A 6022-nucleotide genomic window follows, 5' to 3' on the forward strand; every position below is an offset into this window, starting at 1 on the left:
TTTCTCTCACTTCCTGTTTTAGCTATGGGACCAAAAGTAAAGGGAAATGTCCACAATGGGACACAGATGTTACAAAAAAAGAAAAAACCGACAGCAGCGACAACCCTCTCCAAAGTTTAAAAAGGGTTGATTTAATTTGAAAGGGAGACTACAATTGCCAGTGTAGCGCCTGTGTACTTTCAGGTACAGGTGCTATATTAAATTTAAGGGGGGATGAGAGAGTTAGTTAGCTCTCATCCAGTTGATTTGTCTAAATTGGGTCTCTGCTTCAGCTGGGCTGTACTGTGGGCTCATTCTGTTGTTCCTGGGGTGTTGTTCCACCCCAGGGCGGTAGATGGCAGCAGTGGAGTCCAGGCTGGGGTGTCTCTTGCCAGCAGCCAATCAGGAGGGGGTTTTCCCTCGCGGGGCATGCTGGGAGACGGTACTTCTGGAGCAGATGCAATTAGGCGAGGTTCTTGTTCCTGGTGTGGCACCCACCTTCAGGGTGATCACACATCACGGCTCCCCGGCAATATGGCCTACCGGGCCGGGGTGCGCGTGCCACGCAGTGTTCCTGGTTCCGGGACCATGTTGGTCCGGACCATGTAAAGCTGTGTCGGGGCTCCAGTGGTCGACTGGGCCCCAACTCTAAGAAGATCCCAAGCAAGTGTAGCTGTTCGGTGAGGAGTCCGTCTGAGGAGCGCCAATGAGAGGCTGGCGGTCCAACAGGGCCTAGACAATCCACCGGGGATCGAGGTAACTGGACACTGAGGGGTGGATGCTGACCACCTGTCAGTCGTAACCAAATTGAAACTACCTGAGAAAAATTTAGGCAAGAAGAAGTCTACTGAGGAGAATAGTCTCCATGACCTAAGTTCTGAGGCCAGGTTTGTGGCAGAGACCTGTCCCTCTCAAAGTTCCGAGTGATACCCTGGCTGCCAGGTCGGTGTGAGAGGCCTGTCCAGGTACACTATACCCACTCCGGCTGGAGTGGCGACAAAATTAAAGTGTTGATTAGAAGCAGGACTGCTTCCATACTGTTGAGCCTGAATCTGCTACTTCTCCTTCTTCTACACCTCTACTATCTACCTCAAGTTTACTGTTTACCGTATTGGGTAAAAATAAAGCACAAGAAGAGACACATGCTGTTCGGACATTCCATCATTGCTGCTCTCATCATCATCTACCCCGAGACGCTCACAGAGGTAACACGCCATCCCAATTCTATCCAGCGGCTCCTTCGGGGGTGAGCGCTATACCAGTTTTGTTAATTTTCCATTTACAAGTTTTAAGTTAATTTTTATTTATGTATTTAATTATGCTATAATACATATATATTTGTTTTTAACACAATCACAAAGCCAATCATTTGTCGAGGGTTTTTTCTGAAAATTTCCTTTAAAAGGAAACATCTACTTTAAAAAAAAAAAAATATACATGTATGTTATGTAAGCCTTTGCATTTCAATCTACACGTCCTGCGAGTTTCTTAAACTGTCAAAACATCCAAACATTGCTTCCTTTGGACTATGGCAGCCTGGGGGCAATCTGTGCTACACAAATTACTGTCAATGGTCATTCTCTGACAAAACACCCTGCTTACATGTATGGCTGATACAAGTCAGATTTCAGGCATCCCCTGGTGAGATGCTGTCTTAAAAGTAATAACTAAAGGCAAATCTTTTTTTATTTTAGTTTTGGATAGAGTGGAGAGGGATTAGAACACTTGTCAGTTTTTATTGCTGTCTGTGCCCCCCATTAGGAAGATTCACCCTCTCTATTTGTATTGTTTACCATTATCATTGAAAATAAAAGTAAAAGAAAGCGAATGAATATTTGCTTTCCTAACACTAACCTCCTCTATGTCAATCAGGTGCTCGGTTCTGTTACCCATCACCTGATTGGCTGAAACGACAGACGCTGTGATTGGACTATAAGAGAGGACAGGAGAAGACATGGAAGAGCATAGAGGACATTTGATGGGCACTGTGGCAGAATTTGATGGGGACAATGGCTGTGTTTGATAGGAATAGTGGCAGCAATTGATGGACACAGTGGTGGCATTTGATGGGCACAGTGGCTGCGCATGATGGGGCACAGTGGTTGTGTTTGATGGGAGCAGTGGCGGCAACTGATGAGCACAGTGGCGGCAACTGATGGGCACAGCGGCGGCAACTGATGGGCATAGTGGCTGCAATTGATGGGGTTTTTTTTCAGAATTTTTCAGTTTGTTTGCGCTCCCCCAAACAATTTTGAGCACCAGCTGCCATTGCAATGAGGACACTAGATCTGGTGACCTGAGGGTCCCCAAGGAATTCCCTTCATTTGCAGGGATTACCTCTCACTTCCTGTTTGGCTATGGGACAGGAAGTGAAGGGAAATCTCTGCAATGGGGCACAAATGGTGAAAAAAATAATCTGACAGGGGTTATAATCTTCCCTTGCACTATCCAAAGTGAAAAAAGTTTTGCCTATAGTGCTACTTTAAGCAAGCCATACATTACAAAATGTTATTTTTTGACCAACAGCAATTTTGAATTGCAGGACAACTGCGAGCCAATTCGTCACTTGTCTAACTCAGCATGTAGCGTTAAAATTGCCACTCTGCGATGCCAAGCATTGTGGCTGCGGCAATGTGTACTCATCCAAATGGCCCCATGCCTGCCTGTAGGGGAGTGGCCGGGGGTGGTAAAAACATGGATCAACCTCATGGTCGCCCATGTGAAGGCTGGTCAGTAAGTGTGCTAGGAAATCTTTGGTTTGTCTATGATGTGTATTGCCCTTCCTTGGTCCAGTTATAGCAGGGGTCTTCAAACTACGGCCCTCCAGTTGTTCAGGAACCACAATTCTTATCATGCCTAGTCATGTCTGTGAATGCCAGAGTTTTACAATGCCTCATGGGATGTGTAGCTCTGCAACAGCTGGAGGGCCGTAGTTTGAGGATCCCTGAGTTATAGAGTGGGGTGGTTACCACTTTTTTCTATTTTTTGCACGTGTGAAAGGAGCTTTTTAGAGATGAGCTCAGGCATTATCGAAACCCAAACTCCAAACGCACCCTTTTTTGTACCCCAGTGACCTGCAGGTTGGTTCACCTCCTGCTCCTCAGCTCAAGGAAGCAGCAGGGTAGAAAATGACCCAATCTGCAGTAAGTTGGAAAACAAAAAAGTCTGAGTTGAGAGGTAATCCATGCTTTCGCACAGGCGTTTTTCCCTGCTGCAAATCCCAGTAGTAATCGCTGGCTTTATGAAAAGGCACAAATAGCTACAGCCTGTCATTCCAAGTGTACGAGCTCAGCAGCTGTTATGTGCACACAGCTGTCTATCCCAGCAGCAGGAATCAGTGCGAACGGTGCCTTAATGGGGTTGTATGGGTTCACTTTTATTTTTTTAAACAAACATGTTATACTTACCTCCACTGTGTAGTTTGTTTTGCATAGAGTGGCCCCGAATGTCCTCTTCTGGGGTTCTACGCCGGCTCTTGCGGCTCCTCCTTGCAAGAGCTAACTCCCTCTGGGAAGTGTTCTCGAGGGGTCACCTTGCGGGCACGCTCCGTGTGATACACTCGTAGGCCATAGCCGCCAAGTGTATGAATCGGCCTCTCCCCTGGCGCACATTGTCATTGATTTGATTGACAATAGCGGGAGCCAATGGCTGCACTGCTATCAATCTAACTAATAAACAGCCGACGGGCTGTTTGGAAATTGACGCAGGAATTAACCCACTGAAGTTTGGGGTTCAGGTAAAAAAAAAAACACAAACATTTACAACCACTTTAAGGTGGGTACACACTAAGAAAGTTGGGCGATCATCCAGTTTTCCTCAGTGCTTCACAGCAAGTCGAAACCAAGGATGCAAATAATGTTAAAAATTCTTGTACGACAAAGGCTTTTTTTTGTTGTTGTTTATTGTTTCTGATCATGCGCACTTTTCTCTTATGAAAACAGTACACATTAAAGTTAATTTGTTTGTTCTGTTCACGTACAAGAAAATTTTTGGAGCTTGGAAATTCTCATTGGTAAAGTCTGAATCGGATGTTGACAGTCAATGCGAAAATCGAACAATCATGCCTTGTACGGAATTTTTCTTCTGATTTTCTTACAGTGTGAAGCCTACTATAAACTGGCCATACATGGTTCAATTTTTGAGGCTGAATGAAAAAAATGTAACCTATTCCCTCATCCACACGTTGGAGTGAGATTCCTCCTTGCCGTGCTATTGTATGTTGACAGTGGGCAGACTCCCACTGCTGTCAGAATACACAGATCAGTGCTGCAGCCTATTGTCTGTAGCATTGATAGAGCAGCTTTAATTCGACTGGGCGGGATAAACAAAAGTCAATCGGTGGATCGACTTCAGTTAAACCACAGTGGGCACACATGGATCAGAATTCTCCCAGTCCCTGCTGAAATGTCCAAATTTTGATCCATGGATTGACAGCTTTAGGCTGGGTTCACATATGTCTGGCTGCGGTTTACAGTCCAGAGTCCGGTGCATTTCTGTTCACTGGTTCAGGTGTGAATTTTCACCGGAACCGGACCTAAAAACGCACAGGACCCTTTTCAAAAGATGCATCGTGGCTGCCCCAGACGTGTAAACTGGCTCCATTGAAAGCCACTCACATTCACATGTTATGCGAATTGGATGCGGTTAAAAACGCATACAATTTGCATATATGTAAACCCAGCCTAATGCTGGCCATACACTTTACGAACAAATGGCCAAAATGTGTTTATTTCGACAGTTTGTTCGTTTTTTGGCCAGTTAATGGGCACAAATCGTTAGGGATGTTTTTGAGGCAAAAAAAAAAAATGAAGGACAAGTTTGGAAATTTTCTGCCGAACTAACGATAAATTGAAATGTTAATGTGTTTTCCGTCCAAACTGTTTGCACTAGGTATATGTAAAAAAAAAAAAAAATTATTTGTTTATGTTAAATGAACGATTTATCGGTCATTACATGATGGCACTATCGTTTGCTCTCACGGACAAATTTTTGCTTTTCGAAAATGGGTTTGAACGATTTTCATATAGTGTATGGCCAGCATTAGACTTCGGTTAAAGGGATGCAGATGCTGTGCCTTTCCTTTTACAACACTGAAATTAATCAGCTGGTGGTAAAGAATAAGGATGAGCTCCAGCGTGTTCGCATAGTACACATGCAGAGCCTGCCAGGAAGTCTGCACAGCGCTGCGCTAATCACAGCCAGGGAGATATTGTCCCGATGCTCAGCTGCAGAGATCTCCCTGGCTGTGATTAGCGCAGCGCTGTGCAGACTTCCTGGCGGGCTCTGCACGTCTACTATGCGAACACGCTGGAGCTCATCCTTAGTAAAGAATGCAGACTCTCCTATTCAGAAATCAGACAGACTTAAAGCGGTGGTTCACCCTCCATAACAACATTTTAACATAAAATTAGGCATAGTAGCGCAAGCTACAGTATGCCTGTATTTATTTTTTTAGCCCGGTACTCACTGTGCAATCGTATATTGAAGATTCCGACTCCCCGCGGGGAATGGGCGTTCCTATCCAGAGGAAAGGTGATTGACGGCCGGCTCTGGCACGTCACGCTCCCCGAAGACAGCTGGAGTAGGTCTCTGCTCTTTACGGCGCTATACGGCGCCTGCGCACAGACTATGCGCAGGCGCCGTGAAGAGCCAAGTCCTATTTCGGCTATTTCCGGAGAAGCGTGACGTGCCAGAGCCGGCCAACAATCACCTTCCCTCTGGATAGGAATCTTCAATATACGATTGCACAGTGAGTACCGGGCTAAAAAAATAAATACAGGCATACTGTAGCTCGCGCTACTATGCCTAATTTTATGCTAGAGGGAAAATTAGTAGTGATCCCCGCGCTATAATTATATTGTATTTTTCTGTGTTTAAATTGCCTAATTGACTGTTGCTATGATAAAAGGTGTAGGTGTCTTTAAGATTGTGTTATAACGTGTGTACCCAGCGCTATCTCCACATCAACAATGTTTTACAAAAATTACAATGACTTATCATAAATACAAGTGAAAATTAATCTTAAGTGCCAAAACCCAAAAAT

This window comes from Rana temporaria, chromosome 2 (assembly GCF_905171775.1).
Source record: "Rana temporaria chromosome 2, aRanTem1.1, whole genome shotgun sequence".
NCBI classification, from domain to species: Eukaryota; Metazoa; Chordata; class Amphibia; order Anura; family Ranidae; genus Rana; species Rana temporaria.